We start from the raw sequence: 17,736 nt of genomic DNA on the forward strand, positions 1-17,736 counted from the left end.
ATCAATGTTAATGCTTGTCTTCTTCTGGAATTGTATGGTTTCAGGTCTTTTAACTCTTTAAACCATTTTAAGTTTATTTTTGTATATAATGTGAGAAAGTTATCCAGTTTTATTCTTTTTCATGTATCTGTTCAGTTTTTTCAATACCATTTATTGAACAAGAATTTTCATAGAAACAGACATAGAAAACAAAGTTATGCTTAAGAAAGGGGAAGGGGGAACAATAAACTAGGAGTATAAGATTAACAGATACAGACTATTGTACATAAAATAGATAAGTAACAAAGATTTAGTATATAATGCACAGAGAACTATATTCAATATTTTGTAATAATCTATAACAGAAAACAGTGAAAATATATATGTATGTATATGTATATATATTAAAATTTAATTGCTTCACTGTATACCTGAAACTAACACAATATTGTAAGTCAACTATACTTCAAAAAAATAAAATGTAACTAAAAAAACTAAAAAGAATGAAAACTGTCTTTATTAACACACAATATGATAATCTATATAGAAAAGATAGAAATCTACTAAAATGTTACTAGAACCCATCAATGTGTTTACCTAGTTTGTAGAATATAAGATTGGTTAAAAGAAAATCACTTGTATGTTTTTCTACTTGCAACAGACAATTGGAAATTGAATTAATAAAGTATTATAATTTTGAGATCATATCCAAAATATAAAATATCTAAGGATAAATTAGAACTAAACCATGCAAGATTTTTACATTACAAAATACTGCTGAGAGAAGTTATAGGAGAATTAAATAAATCGAGTGACAAACTATGTTCATGGGTTGGAAGACTCAATATAGTTTAGTTATTAATTTCCCCAAAATGATCTAAAGATTCAGCTTATTCCTGAGTTTATTATGCTGCATGAAACACATCAGACAGGGAAGATAAATACAGTATAATTTCAGACGCTAAGAAAAATAAAGAAATGAACAATCACAACAAAATTGAAACAGACTTAAGTACAGAGAACAAATAGTTGGTTGTCAGAGGCAGGGAGGGTGGGGAGAATAAGAGAAATAGGTGAAGGAGATTAAGAGGTACAGACTTCCAATTGCAAAATAAATTAGTCACGGGTATGAAATGTACAGTGTGGGAAATTTGGTCAATAATTATGTAATATCTTTGCATGGTGACAGATAGTAACTAGGCATTGTGGTGATCACTGTGAAATGTATAGAAATATAGAATCAGTATACTGTGCACCAGAAACTAGCATTGTGTTGTAGGTCAATTATCCTTCCAAAACAAGCAAACAAACAATAAACTCATAAAAAAGGAGATCAGATTTCTGGTTACCAGAGGTAGGGGGGTCGGGGGAGGGGAAATTAGTGAAAGCAGTCAAAAAGTACAAACTTCCAGTTGTAAAATTATTAAGTCCTAGAACTATAATGTACAACATGATTCATATAATTAACATTGCTCTTCATTATATATGAAAATTATTAAGAGAGTAAATTATAAATATTCTCATTACCAGGTAGTTTTTTTAATTTCCTTTATTTTGTATCTTTATGAGATGATGGATGCTCATGAAACTTATTGTAGTCATCATTTTATAATGTAAGTCAAATCATTATGCTGTACACCTTAAACTTCTACCCCAATAAAACTGGAAGGAAAAAAAGAAGAGATTGTGCAGAATTTATATTATTTTTCATTAAGTATTTAATTGAGTTGACCAGTTAAGATATACAACCCTGGGTTAAACACACACACACACGCACACACACGCACACACGTGTACATATTGTATAGGATCTTAAGAAACCTGGACAACCAAAACAATCCTGAAAGAAGAAAAGTCATCGACCTCAATTTACATGTTACAAAAAGAAAAAAAATAAAGAACAAAGGAAACCAGTGGCAAGAGAAAGAAAGGGAACAATTAAACAATAAGGATCAGAGCAGAAATTAATGAAACAGAAAACAAAAACAATTGGAAAAATCTATGAAATCTGACTCATTAAAAATAACCAAAAAAAAGATAAAATTTAAAGGTCATTCTCTTGCATGTGAATATCCAATTTCCCCAACATTATTTGTTGAAAAGACCATCCTTTCCCCACTGAAGTCTCTTGGCTCCCTTGCCAAAAATCATTTGACCCTATATGTGAGGATTTATTTCTGGGCTCTCCATTATATTCCTCCTTTGTCTATACATCTGTTCTTATGCCAATATACTATTGTGATTACTTTAGCTTTGTTGTACATTCTAAAATCAGGAAATGTGAATCTTCTAGTTTTGTTCTTTTTTTATGATCGTTCTGGTTATCCAGGTTTCCTTAAGTTACTATACTGATTTTAAGATGAGTTTTTTTATTTCTGCAAAATTATTATGAGTTACTTAAAAGTACACAATAAACAAATTAAATTTCTTTAATGAATTTTTTTGGACATTGAAACTGCAATCCAACTTCAAAGGAATTATAATGATATAGAGAAGAAAGATGTTTAAACTTGCTAGATTTGTAGTACAACAGATGGCAGTCTAAAGAATAAAAATAATTTTAGTTGATAAATTCTAGTGAAGTATCTTTTTCCCTTTTCTTGTTATGCTCTATGGATATGCCCATTTGAAACTCTGCTACAACTGGGGAAAACATAAGTAAAGGATGAATTCATAAAATGTGTTATGTTGACTTAAAGCAGTTTAAAACGTAGACTTTTCCTTCTGATAGCTTGATCATATTTTACTCAGTGCATTTGAGCAAATAAATATACAGAACTCAGCATAGCCTAGCAATTACCAACCTTCCTAGCATCATACATTTTCCACTGCTCCTGAATTTCTCTGTCATTGAGTAATATAATTACCATGCTGGATGTTCTTTATTTTCCACAAGTTATCCTTCATCTCCTGCTTTGCAATGCAGTTGAGAGTATGTTGCTGCATTAAAAATGCTCAATATAAAATGCATATATTCCAGCTTGCTTGTTTTAAGAGAAAATATTTTTAATAGTTTGATTTTAACCTGTGTGAGTCAGTTTATACTGACTATACAAGAGGGCTAGGTTTTTACTATAAAAATAAAGACAGTGATTAAGAAAGCTAGAAACTAGAAACAGAAAAATGTAAAGTTTAATATGAAGTTTAATTCTGTTCCTTCAGTTAACAGTTCTACATATATGTTTGTAATTTTAATAGTAATCATTTTAATAATTTTCCTGAGAAAGTTTAGTTTCTGTAACTTGAAAATGTTGACAAATTTGCATTTGCTCTTATTCTGGAGATTCATAACGTTGAAAATATATTAAAAAGTAATTTTGTTAAATCCAAAATTTAACTAGATGTGCCCTTAAAACACTTGAGACAGATAAATTGTCAATAAATATTTCAAAGTTATTTTCTCATTTTTTTGAAATTTAGTATCATCAGAAAAAAAAAAAAAACATGAGGTTGTTGCACTGTTATATAGAACGTCCCCTTTTGTTTTCTCCGTATTCTTCTGTGACACTGACTTTTTGTATTTTTACGGAGCAAACATACTCTAACAAGTTGTTGTCTGATTATAGGGGAGGCCAAATGAATGAAGTTGAGACATCTTGCCACTTTAAAAGTAATATATTTTATTTTAATACAGAATGGGCTGACTAGTTGCCATGAAAATTTGCACATAAATAAGTAAAAAAAAAAAAATGATACCTAAATTGCAAGGTTAGTTTCTGTGATGCAACCATTTCAAAATATCTATTTTTGAGGTTAACACTCTCATACAGACTCCCAGAAGATCAGGTCACAAATATAATTCTGAAAGAAACAGTCAACTCTTAAGAGGGTGTAGGATTTATCTCTGCTCTAGCTAGGAAAGAATATAATAATAATAATAAAAAGAAATGTATCATTTCAACATGACTAGATGGCAAAAGAGATTTTTGAATTGGATACAAAAAAAAAAATCCAAAAAACAAACAAACAAAGAAAACTAAACCAATCTAAACCTTTACAAACACAGCTAGACAGGAATGTCCTTAACTGACTTAAAGATGTAAGATTTAAGATTAATCATTGTGTTCCCCTGTCTCCTCCCACAATTCTTCATCAAGTTCAGCAACCCCATGAATTATAAATGAAAATACATAGATAGATAGATAGATAGATAGATAGATAGAGTATGTCTATAGTTAATAGACATCTATTGTAGATTGATACACATAGTAGATATATACATACAAAATTATGCATATAAAATTTGAGTTATTCACTTAGAGTCAACATCACAGGAACCTGTGAAGAGGGTTTAAAGTCACAAATAGTATATTCACTTTACTCTGCAAGGATGACTTGGGACTGATGGGGGGTATGGAACACCTAGTGCTGAAAAAGCTGAGTATGTGTGTGTGTCTGATCTCTGGATTTGTTTTGAGACACCCTAGAAGAGCCCTCTTTACCTATTTCCTGCTGCCTTACTAAAACTGCTCAAGTCAAGCCTCCAGTTCTAGCAGTAGTAAGAGACCAGGCTCTCACTCATTTCACCCTAGAAAAAAGTTCTACATTTTCAAACACACCAAAGTTGAACTTAGTCAAGGAGCCAAATCTCTTGCATGCCTGGCATGGGTAGCACCATCCCAGCGATGAAACCAGGGAATAAAGTATAGCACAACAAAAGAAAAAAATATCTTATCAAATGAACACTGGTTGAAATTTACAGAGATCCTTTCTGTATACCCCAAACTAAAAGTATTCTCATGACTGACATCTCACTTACAAATTTGTTCTACAATGTGACATTAATAAGCAATAAGCGATTAAGAGTACTTTGGTATTATGTCTTTTAAACTAAGAAAGCTCCCCCTCAAACCTCCCTGCTCCCCAGTCTGCTCATTCTTCCCTACCACTGCCCTACCCTGCCCCTGGTTTGATTTGGTTTCATGGATTTGATCATATGGGCTCCACCAGGGTCATGGAAAAAGCCAGCCCTGATGTCCTTTTTCCTTCTGCTGTGACATCTGAATTTTTACTTTAGAAAAATGTTGCAAAAGTGACATTTGCAACTCCAAATCTGGGACAGTTTATATGAGGAAGGACACACATCTTTCTTGCTGCAAACCTAATAATGAATTATATGCAACTTTGGTGTCACTTGCTGGCATCATTGCTACCAGAAGTGTGTACAATATTAGTATTCCTTCAGCTTTGACCAGCTTTCTCCTGGTGGTATGCTGAGATTAGTGTTAAAGATGACTAACAAATTATTTTATAAGGGAAATAAGAAATCTAATATTTTTGAAGAGGGTAAGGGTGTGTGTGAGCGTGACTGTGACTATGAATGTGTGTGTGTGTGTGTGTGTGGTGGCAAAGCATTGCATTTTCTAAATTTTTTTAACTCTTCTAAGGAAAAAAAAAAGAGAAAATAAAATATCTTGTATTCTTCCAAAACATTCATTCCTTATAGAAACAGCAAACCTGAATCCATGTGTATCTTAAGGTCATGCTAAAAACTTGGCCAAAAAATAGGGCTATAATTTTGGAGTTGTTCTTCAAGATTCTTCAATATTTATAAATATTTTCTCCACTTTCAGGGTATAATTTATTTGATGACAACAATAGGAATAATACTATCTATTATCTTTCTCATATATACGTTTAAAAGAAAAGAATCCAATTCATTACTCTAGGATTATGAACAGGATGCTTTCAATTTCCAAGCATTTTACTATTACACAGACCTTAAATTAGGAGTTTTATTCATGTTTGTCTTAGTAAGTTGCTTTTAATTTTATTTATTGCCTTTCCAATATCAAATATTACAGTATAATTATAGAATTGAAATGCCTAAATTATTCTCTCTCCTGTTTTTAATATGCCATGATTCTAAGCTAGTTTTTAGACATAACTTTTGAATATTCTCCTCAACTGATTCTTGAGATATTCCACAACCGATGAATAAGCCACATTGCATTCAGATTTAGACAATATGCCTTCAGATCAATTTGTTACTAAAATGTATTCTATGATAAAAGGAAATCAGTCTTCAGATAATAATAATGGTTAAGAAGCATATTTGAGAAAACAGAGAACTATTGCACTTTTTTTGTTCCTTTCAAACTTTGAATCAAAGCTAAACACTTTCTGAAATACCAGGAATTTCACCAAAACTCTGCAGAAATTATCTTCTGCAGTAGTATCAACTCCAATGACCACTTTTTTATATAGCATTTTCAACTTTCATCCTAAAAATAATGATATTAGCTTAGTCAATGAATTTCTGCTTATTCTTTTAATCATTCTGACCTCTCTATAAAAAAAAATTGCACATAGTTTTCAAGAATTTAATGAGTGTGTCTGTAGTGCAGTTTTACACTAATTACTTTAGACCATGATTATGACTTGTATGTGGAAACCTGCATCTGAAGGAGAAATTCAATTTCTAATGAAGGAGTCCATGTTAAGGCTGTCTGTCACATGTGAATTAGTCTTGAGGGCATTTATAAAGTGATATTTGAAAAAATGTTTGTGTCCATATCCTCACTAGTCAGGCAATTATTAAGCAAAGTTCTGGCACAATTCCTCTATGAGGAGCAAGCAAATGGCTTGCTTTATTCGTTTCTTTTTTGTTGTTAACAACTGAGTGGGTGTATATATTCATGCTTAGCCCTGAGGAATAATTCTAATCAATGAATTTTAGAAGAGAATATATCAAAGGCAATGGTGTGTATCTATTGTGAAAGGAAATTTCTAGCAAGTAGGAACGTTTTAAACATTTCAGTGTGGGGATTAGTTCACTTAAAAAGGTAGTTGATTTGGCTGTAGTTTCTATTTTTTCCCCAGACCCCAAAGCAGACCTATAAATCCTGGAAGATTTGGTGGTACTCTGTATCCAATAATCTAAAAGGAACTAGAGAGCCTGTGAAAATTATTTTTTTCAATGGCTTGCTATCGATGTTTTCAATTTTATGATTTAGATATTTTTCCTTCTTACCCCCTAAATTAGTCCATGCCACTCCACTGATGGGCAGGTGTTAAAGAAGAAATAATCTTGAGAAGAATAAATGAATGCATAGCAGCTCAATGTGCGGTGAATTGGTGTGACAGGAAGCATTAGAGCAGCACTGATGAGCTGGGCAAAAGGGCAACGACAGCAAATTACAAAACGAGAGGATGTGGAAACTGAAGGAAAACTTTACCTGTTTTACAACTTTGGGCCAGGCTGTCTTCACAAATGAGTAATAACACCATTACTGAATAATTATTTTAAAAGCAGATGGTGAAATGCATTTTAATGCTAAGCTTTTAAGTCTATTAGCATTTACCTTGCATTAATGTAATTGAAAACATTCAGTCTTTATTGAATCTTGATTGGCTGATTGAAACCATTAAGTGCACCATATTACTCCTACTTTAATGAATTTACATAACGTTATTTTTACTAATATCTAATTTTATAATTACCAAAACTTATTAAGAGCATATGATAAAAATATAAGTGCTGTGGTTCAATAGAGTAATTTCTTTTTCTTGCCTAATTTCTCTGGCTAGGACTTCCACTACTATGTTGAATAGAACAGCAAGAGTGAGCATCCTTGTTCCTGATCTTACAGAAAGATTGATCAGATTTCACCATTGAGTATGATGTTCGTGGTGGGCTTTTCATATATGGACTTTATTATTTGAGATAAATGCATTCAATACCTAGAAAATTCGATAAAGGTGCAGCATATAAAATCAGCATACAAAAATCAATGGCATTTATATACACTAACAAAGCATCTGAAAAGGAAATTAATGAAAGAAATCTCATTTATAACAGCATCAATAAAATTAAAATACTTAGGACTAAACTTAAAGAGGCAAAAGACTTGTACACTGAATATTACACAGCACCGATGACATAAATGAAAGTAGACACACATAAAAAGGGAAAGCATTTCATACTCATGGATTAGGAGATCTAATAGTGTTAAAATATCTATAGTATCCAAAGAAATCTGCAGATTCAATGCAATCTCTGTCAAAATCCCAGTGACATTTTTACAGAAATAGAAAAAACAATCCTAAAATTCATATGAAACCACAAAAGACCCTGCATATTCAAATTTGAGCAAGAAGAGACATTATGCTTCCTGATTTCAAAATATAATAAAAAGATATATTAATTAAAACAGTATCATATGGACATAAAACAGACATATATGTCACTGGAACAGAATAGAGACTCCAGAAACAAGCCCACATGTATACAGTCATCTGGTCTTTGACTAAGTGGCAAGAAAACACAATGAAGAAAGGACAGTTTCTTTAACAAACGGTATTCTACATGCAGAAGAATAAACCACATGCAAATATCAACTCAAAATGAACTAAAAACTTAAATATAAGAATTACAATTGAAAACTTCTAGGAGAAACCATGGGGCAAGTTTCTTGACTCAGGTCTTGTCAACGGCTTCTTGGATATGACACCAAAAGCACAAGCAAAAATAGACAAGTGGGATGACGGCAAACTAAAAAGCTTTATGTAGCAAAGGAAACAATCAACTGAGTGAAAATACACCTTATGGAACAGGAAAATTTTTGAGTACTTGCAAACCATGTATCTGAAAAAGTTTGAATACCTAAAATATATAAAGAGCTCATAAAAATCAATGGCAAAAAGGAATTAAAAATGAAGAAATGAATAGGCATTTTGCAAAGAAGACATACAAATGGTTAATAGGTAAACAGATATATGAAAAGATGCTCAGTATCACTAATATTAGGGAAATGTAGATGCAGATCACAAGAAGGTATATCACCTTACTTGTTAGGATGGCTGTTACCAAAGAAAAATCAGAAAACAAGGTTGGTGAAGAAGAGAAATTGGAATTCTCATATACAGCTGGTGGGAATGTAAATGTTTCCACAGCCCCTGTGGAAAACAATATGGGCGCTCCTTAAAAAACTAAAACTACAGCCACCATGTGATTCGGGATCCCTGCTTCTGTGTATCTATTCAAAATAATTGAAATTGGAATCTCAATAGATCATTTGAACAGACTAGACAATAGAAATGAAATAGAATCAGCAATAAAAACTTCCCTGCAAACAAAAGTCCAGGACCAGATGGCTTCACTGGGGAGTTCTATCACACATACAAAGAAGAGTACATACCGATCCTTCTCAAACTCTTCCAAAAGATTGAAGAGGAGTTTGAGATTTGCAGATAATAACTAATGTATATAAAAGAGATAAACAACAAGTTCATACTGTACAGCACAGGGAACTATATTCAATATCTTGTAGTAACTTATGGTAAAAAAGAATATGAAAATAAATATATGTATGTTCATGTATGACTGAAGCATTATGTTGTACACCAGAAATTGACACAGCATTGTAAACTGACTATACTTCAATAAAATATATAAAAGAAAAAATTAGAATCTCAGAGAGATATCTGCACTTCCCATGTTCAATGCAGCATTTTTCCCAATTGCCGAGATAAGGAAATAATCTAAATGTTCACTGATGGAGGATGGATGAAAGAATAAAGAAACTGTGGGATAGACATATATTGGAATGTTATTCAGCCTTAAAAGAAAAAAAGAAAAAAAATGCCATCATATGTGGCAACATGAATGAATCTAGAGGGATATTAGTCTAAGTGAGATAAGCCAGTTACAGAAGGACAAATGCTTTCTGATTCCATTAATATGAAGTAACTAAAATAAACAAACTCATAGAAACAGAAAATAGAATGGTGATTGCCAGAGAATGTGGGGTGGGAGGCTGATGGGAAGAGAGTGAGGGGTCGCTGTTCCGTAGGTATACATCTTCAGTTATGTTAATATAAATAAGTCCTAGACACCTGTACAGTATTTTATCTATCCTTAACACTGTATTGTGCATTTAAAAAATTGTTAAGAAGGTAGTATTCAAATTGTGCTAATAACAGAATTTAAAAATTGAAATATTTTCATAAATGCTTTCTTTCCTCATAGATTATATGCAAAAGCCCAGAGTTGTCTATGGCTACCATTTTTACTCAATTATTATATTCTAATTACACCATGATTGAAAAAATGATATCATGCTTAACATGGCTTTGTTTATAAAACATACTATACATGAATATTAGATAAACTTATCATAGAATTTCCCCATTTCAGTGACTTGGTGGCATTGTCATCCACAGTGCTGACCAATTTGGAATTTCTCTTTATTATTTTTTTTATTTTACTTTCATTACCGTCTAAGTCATTTCAATTGCTCTTTTCACAACATGTTTATATTTACCTCTTATTATTTCTTCTCACTGTTAGTTTAATCTGATTCCCTCTTGAATGAATCTGTTTATTACAATATATAATATAATACCCACTGGAGAGAACTGGAAGGCTAAGATCCATTTTTATTCAGTTTATAACAAGTTCAGGTTAATTTTTAAAAGGTATGCAGTTTAATACTGTTTGCTTACAATTGCTTATTACAATCTAAGGTATAAATTTGGTACTGAATATACCTGTACTCTCAAATAAACTACAGTTAGGGCTCCTAGAAAAACAAATTGACCATACTTTCAGTATTTTTATGACCATTTAATTACCTGGAGAGTTTTATAATCTGAATTCTTTAAGTATTCTGTATTTTCTTATCTATATTTTATTTGAAGCCTTTTAAAGGTTGATAGCAAATGAAACACCTTCACTATTGGAAATATGGGTTAGGCAGCTTTAAGTGAAATTGGTTTTCCCTTTGATATATAAATAAAAGTTTATCCAAGTTTCAGGAAAAACAAATGTACATTTCTTGTGCATTTCTTGTTGTGCTCTGCCAACAAGGGGAAAAGTGTCATGTCTGCCTGCAGTTTCCTCTCACATCCATTTGCTGTCCTTATACTTTTCCCCATATTCAAACTCTCCAAAGTTTCCCTGCAATCACCTGTCTTCCATCCTTTAATCTAGCAAGATTAGCTTTTTACAAAAAGTATTCCAGAGGACATTAGCTCTAGAGTGTGTAAATCAGTGATATGCTAAAAAAAAAAAAAAAAAAAAAAAAAAAAAAAAAAAAAAGTGTTAGTAGGCACACATATTTATAAATAAATATAGAAAATGATCAAGGATTTTTCTTTATCACAAGGACATTAACATGCTAATACATACAATAATAATTGAAATGGAAGGGAAAAAGGCAACTAATTTTCACCCAAATAATTTGACTATGGAGAAACTTCAACTCTCCTTATTTCAAGGCACACAATTTGGGAATCTATGTAGACTTTGAATCTATGTGGACCAAATCTGTATTCCTTTTCCAATGTCACATGTAGTTTATAATATTTAGATTTAAAATTTGCCCTGACTCTCTACACCAGCATGGAAGACAGAGAATACATAATTTATTACCCAGTTGGCATGAACAGATTTATATGCATGTAAGTTAGCATGAATGTGGCCATGAAGTTACGACAAAATGTCACACATTTCACACAGCAAAGCAAAGAACAATAACTTCCTTATCCTTGACAAACAAAAGGGGCTCCCTCTTGTGACAATATTTTGTAAGTCTTCCGAGAGACCCCTGAGCTACTAATTCCAAAGGTATGTTTTTACAAATCTAGAGGTTGGGGTCACCTCTAGAATACCTAGATAGCCCTTGGAGATTTGTCTTCACTGTAAACATTAGCAACTAAGTTTACCCCCCGAGGTATTCATTTCTACTCCAAAAGTTAGACTGAAAATTCAAGATTCACTCTGTCTCCAAGGAAACATTCTGAAAAGGAGTGGTAGAAGAGAGTAATTTATTTTCCTTTATAAACACAGAAAATCAGCATTTCCAATTGTCCTACAGGTTTTAAATTCAGAAAAATAAGCTATTCATGGATTTTTTTTTCATATTCTTACCTAATTAAATCAACTCACTTCTGCGTATTCTTCTTTATCGAGCACTATTTTTCACCCAGTACATTGCTATATAGAGTGGGCCCTTGATAAATATTTTTCAATAACTCACTTACTAAAGTAAATTTCATGAAAGTTCTGGAGCGAAAATTGCTCTGAAATCTCTAAGCATAACATAGATGAAAATAAATCACAGCCACCTTAATACTGAGAGTATATTTCTTATAATATTGGATTATTATATAAAATGTCATCAGATTGATAATAGAGATTAATTCAACAAAATGAAGTTCCTATGCCATATATTCTAGATTGCAATTCCACATTGTACTCTCACTGGTAAATCTCTTAGAGTGAATGAATTTATCCAGTAAAATAAGTTTAAACTGAATTCATAAGACATTATGTTGGGCTAAAGAAACGCTAAATAATGTCCATGTTTCCTATGCTAAATATTTTTCCTGCTCTTTATAATTTAATTAATGTAAGAATGTACCAATTGTCAACACTTTGAGTTTGCTGACAATACAAAGTTGAGGAAGCACTGGACCAAAAAACAAGCAGCTAGTGAAATTAAACAGAACTATGATCTTGTCTGCTATGTGACTGCTAACACAAGACATTACAAATGCTACAGAATTGTGATTATAAATATTGTAAGCACTTTCAAAAATGTAGGATGTTTTTTAATTTGGAGGAAAAAATGGATTTGAGGCCACTCACTTTCCAGGGAGTGAAGAAAGGGGGAAAAATTTGAGGGATCTTTTGTGTACACCAGTTACAGAAACCTCAAAACACCAAGTACTTATTTTTTTTTTTTTGATTAGAGCCACAGAGGTGACTGAATTGACTGAGAAATTGTCATGAATTCTAAAGTAACACAAATGCTATTTATCCAGAAGCATACCAACAACAAATTAAAGAATCCAATTGAAAACTCTAAAACTTAGAGCCAATCCCAAACTATATAGCTGTTACCAGATTTTTCTACTCCATATTTCTACATCACCACTGTAAGAATTAAGAATTAATATCCAGGTTGCGACTCTTTAAGAATGTCATGAATCGGTGGGATTACAGAGGATAATGGAGCATTAGTAGTCGTCAAGTCTATGCCCTGTGTTAGGATAACCGGATAAAATGTCCTACAAGTAGTGGATACAAAGGATTCTAGGAAGAAAAGCAGTGTAACTGCTCACATGCTAGATGTTTTTCTGAATTTTTCATTGCCATGTAATTCACACTAAATAGGGTAATTCCCCCCAAAGTACTTATAATTATGAATTAATTTGATAACATCCATTGTCTTTATATTATTTTGTTAGGAAATGTGATGCATAAGTATTTGGTATGTTTATACTTCCTTTTCTCCTTTGGGTTGTTTATTAGCTAACAGCACCATTAAGATTTTAAGTTCTGTCCTGTTAACTGTCAGAAAGTGAAGGGTTTGGTTTCTAATGCTGTTGGGAGCAAGATTCAATTTACATTGCAAGAGACATTTTCTACAGGTCTTCAATAAAAAAAAAAAAAGAATAAAAATGAACGTTCTTTAAAAAAGAAAAGAAAAGAAAAATTGTAGAGAATATCACCAAACTTATGTACGCCCTTTGAAGGATTCCACTTAAAATAGAAATAGTATAAACTGAGCACCAGAGAATATATCCATACTTGACTTCTGCAACAAATATATTTCAAATGCTAATGGTATATCAGGCCCTCTGCTAAATGGTACAAAAATTAAAATAAATAAAGTGCAAAATGCAATCTATAGTTTCAATGCAAGTATAATGCAGCGGCATGAGTGGGAAATAGACCTATAACACAGATCACTGCTATTCAACGTGCTAAGTGATACAGTAGTTATGAACAAAATGCTAAGAAACATACTACAGGGGACTAGATACCCATGAGGATTATGGGAAAGGAGACTCAGGAAAAGTGATGTCAGAAGTGAGCTGTGACGATAAGGAAGAATCTCCCAGACAGAGAAAGAGTACTGAGGAAAATTACTTCCAAGAAGAGAGAAGAGAGTTGCACACACATAGTCTCACACACATACAGAAATACAAATTGATTTTTTTTCAAAGAGCCTCAGAAGTAGTGAACACCCAGCCCTCTTAGAGGGCTCAGATCTTAATCTCTAAGAGATTTTCAATGTGCAGAGAATATGAACCAGAGTGTTCATGATGACAGCTTCTAATATGGATTTTTTTAAGGCACAGAGATTTCAGGGAATCCAACTTTGTATTTCTATCCATTTCCTCAGAACCACAAAGATCTCCTCTACTGAATTACAGCGTTTCATAGACAGTTTTAAAAATTTTATTTTGTTTTATTCATACATTGCTTATTGAGAGGGTGGCCACTGTTTAAGGGTAAATGATGGTCTAGTCATTCTTTGGTTTGTTTTTACTTCTGAGTCAGAGATTCAGCATAAGTAAGATTATATCAAAGAATTAAAAAAATAAAGGTTGAAAGAGTTGTAGTCAATGAGAACTTCTATTAAAATTTTAACTCTATTCAAATTAGTAAAAATCTTTTAATTCTCAAACATATGTGAGTATCAAAAGGGGCCATGAGTCTGATATTAAAGGGAAGTTTTGAACCATGGTATGTTATGATTAAATACAAGAAATTATAACCAAATTTTTTTAAAAATTTTTTATTGATTTATAATCATTTTACAATGTTGTGTCAAATTCCAGTGTTCAGCATAATTTTTCAGTCATTCATGGACATATACACACTCATTGTCACATTTTTTTCTCTGTGAGTTATCATTACATTTTGTGTATATTTCCCTGTGCTATACAGTGTAATCTTGTTTATCTGTTAAAAATATGGAATGCTTCACGAATTTGCGTGTCATCCGTGCACAGGGGCCATGCTAATCTCTGTATCGTTCCAATTTTAGTATATGTGCTGCCGAAGCGAGCACTATAACAAAATTATTTAAAGCATTTCTACCTGAAGTATTTTGTGGCTTCAAAGAAACGTTGGTTATAAAAACTCGTGTCTGTGATTGTTTCTGATCAGAAGAATGTGAATGTTTCACTAAATACAGATCCAAAATTCTTTAGATTATCTCCTGAATTACAGACATGCACATAAAAACTAATGACATTTGTTACTTCTTCATTAAAGGACACAGGTGTGTATGATACAGTGCAACATGATTTGGAAATGCAATTATTAAAATGCCAATATTTTAGAAACAATTTGCATTAAAATTTCATTGCATTGCATTGAATTACCTATAAAAGGAAGAACACAAGTGAAAAATTTATAACTCCAGCCATCATATTAAAACATATTTCTTCTTCTTCATAGAAAATTACAAATACATTTAAAAATAGAGCCTGATATCTTAAGAAAGTGGATTCTCAACATAATCCTTAATGAAAAAAACAAAAGCAAAAACAAAAACATGACTCCACTTTTCCTTGACTAACTTGCTGAATAAATGAGATAGAACAGTTTTACACAATTCAAAATTAACAATGTTCCTTATCTACTTAAGTACACTTTAAATATACAGTCAACATAAACATAGTTTTATTAGTATGGTGAATTCACATAATTTTCTCTTTTAAAAAATAGCACTTATTAATACAGTATATAATACATCTATTTAAACATTTACAGTTAATTTTTATTAAAATTTGTTTATTTCCCTTAGCAACATTATTTATTATTTTTAAAAAAGAAAATTTATAATAAATACAAAATGAGCAGTATAGGTATGGAATATACTCAACCAAAAAAGAAAAAGTAAATGGGGATATTTGTTTTTCAATCTACTCTTCGAGGATCTGACTTAACAGTACTTTATTTGACATGTATTATAGTCACTTAACTCTTCACTCTTTAAGATAAACAATTCAAATACAAATCTATCAATGAAAAATATTAGCTTAGTAAATACTTTCTAAATTGATGTACAAATTGATGAAAAATATTAAGTAAATATTCGAATATATTCTAAAGATTGAAAGAGTTAACATAAATAAAACTTCCTTTATGGCTGGCAATTTTAAACAAAACTTAATACCTAGCCAACAAAGCAAAAAAATCTAAATTTTATTTTCATGCATATAAATGTTTTTATTCTTTTAAAGGATCCTTTTAAAGAATTGACCTCTCTTCATGAACACAGTTTTTAAGTCAAAGGGATGACTAAACAAATTAAAAATTGTAATGTTTATGCTTAATCTTTTCCCAAAGAATTTCTTTTTAAAACACAGGATGAGGATTTTGTTAGGCATTTTTCTAGATAATCTTATATTTAAATGAGACAATGTTAGATTTATCTCCTAACCATCCTAGGGGAGTGCGTGCTTTTAGTCCTCCTACTTTAAAAATCACAAACTACAACTTTTAGAGAGGAGATATAATGCCCAGGATACATGGATTTGTAAGTGGTGGAGAATATGGGATCGAAACAAATTTGCTTTCATTTCCTTTAATCCTTTTCTTAAGCATCAGATTGACGTTGCAAAAAAAAAATCTTGCCCTAAGGAACAATTTTGGACTTAATATGAAACATTGCACTAACATTTTTAAAACTGCACATTTTTCTTGAGGATGGACTTATTTTTTATCATTTTGTGGAAGACTCCCATAAATCATTTATATTTGAAATGCTGATTTAACATCATAATCATTTTCCTGCTCCCAAGAAACTTCTTCACAACTAAGTTAATTCATCTTTGTTTAGTTATGTTTTTATAGGGGAAAGGGCTGCTTTTATTTGACAAATGAAGCACTTCAGAATTTAATATGGGGTCGTGGTTTTAATGGTGTGATTTCCACCATCTCCATGCTCAGATAGAGGATAAATAGTTTTGAGGTTTGAAATAAGGCTGAAAAGTTAAAAGCTTGATTATATGACCAAGAAAGAAATGTAGTAAACAAGTGTGATTCTTAAAGTGAGCGATCACATCTTTTAAAGGTTTTTCTTTATAAAAGCACATTTTTATATGACCAAAATGACTAAAAGTGCTATATACAAACAAAATAACCTAGTGGGGCTTAAATCCATATAATGAATTAAACAGATATCTCATTAGGTGTCATGAGTTGAAATCACATTTAATTAAACCTGAGCTTGGAAATATACTTAGGACTAAGGGATCAGGATAGTGACAGATGAAGCAGCATTTCTGAAGTAGGAATCCATGGAAGGCAACTTCTCCAATATATCCTCTCCCTCCTCTGCCAATGTTAAGTGGTCAAATTATCTTAGGAAATACTGCAAATAAAAATTCCTCCACTGTGATCATGATACCACAAGTGTATTAATGATTATGGAAATGCTCACTTTAAAAAAAATTAACATGATTTAAATCAAAATATTTGACTATGTAATTTTTCATTAATCACAATCTTAAATTCATCTCAATATTCTGTGTAAAATCATTTTTTAAATGTTGCTATGAAATAGATAGATAGACAGGTAGAGAGATAGAGAGAGAGATTATCTATAGTGATAAACCATTCATGTAATTACAAAGCATTTGTTATGTGCAGGATAATATGTTGAATACTTTAAATAGATTCTCTTATACAATGCCCATAATAATTCTGAGAAGGAATTCATTGCTGTTTCTATTCTCAGGGGGAAGAAATCAATCCTATGGTTATTAAAGTGACAGGCTCCAAGTCACACAGTTATCTGGGAAAGTAAGCATATACTGTCTCCAAACGCAGAACTTAAAAGGGAAATTTAGTAATTTCTTTATAATAGTAAATATTTTATTAGACTGATACTTTACATTGGTTAGAAACATTTGGTATTCGTAACCCTGACACAGTAGTAAAAACACCAGTGAGGTAGTCTCATTAGGTGCTCCTTCCAAAAACTAGAAAAAATAATTCTAAAAATTAAT

At 31.6% G+C, this 17,736-nt stretch overlaps 1 non-coding gene across 1 annotated transcript; it reads right to left on the minus strand.

Moving 5' to 3' along the window:
• Window positions 1-14,682: 14,682 nt before the first annotated feature.
• Window positions 14,683-14,786, minus strand: LOC116154521 (U6 spliceosomal RNA). Its single transcript, XR_004138496.2, has one exon. It is a non-coding gene; the product is annotated as a U6 spliceosomal RNA (small nuclear RNA).
• Window positions 14,787-17,736: the final 2,950 nt, after the last annotated feature.

This window comes from Camelus dromedarius, chromosome 6 (genome assembly GCF_036321535.1).
Source record: "Camelus dromedarius isolate mCamDro1 chromosome 6, mCamDro1.pat, whole genome shotgun sequence".
NCBI classification, from domain to species: Eukaryota; Metazoa; Chordata; class Mammalia; order Artiodactyla; family Camelidae; genus Camelus; species Camelus dromedarius.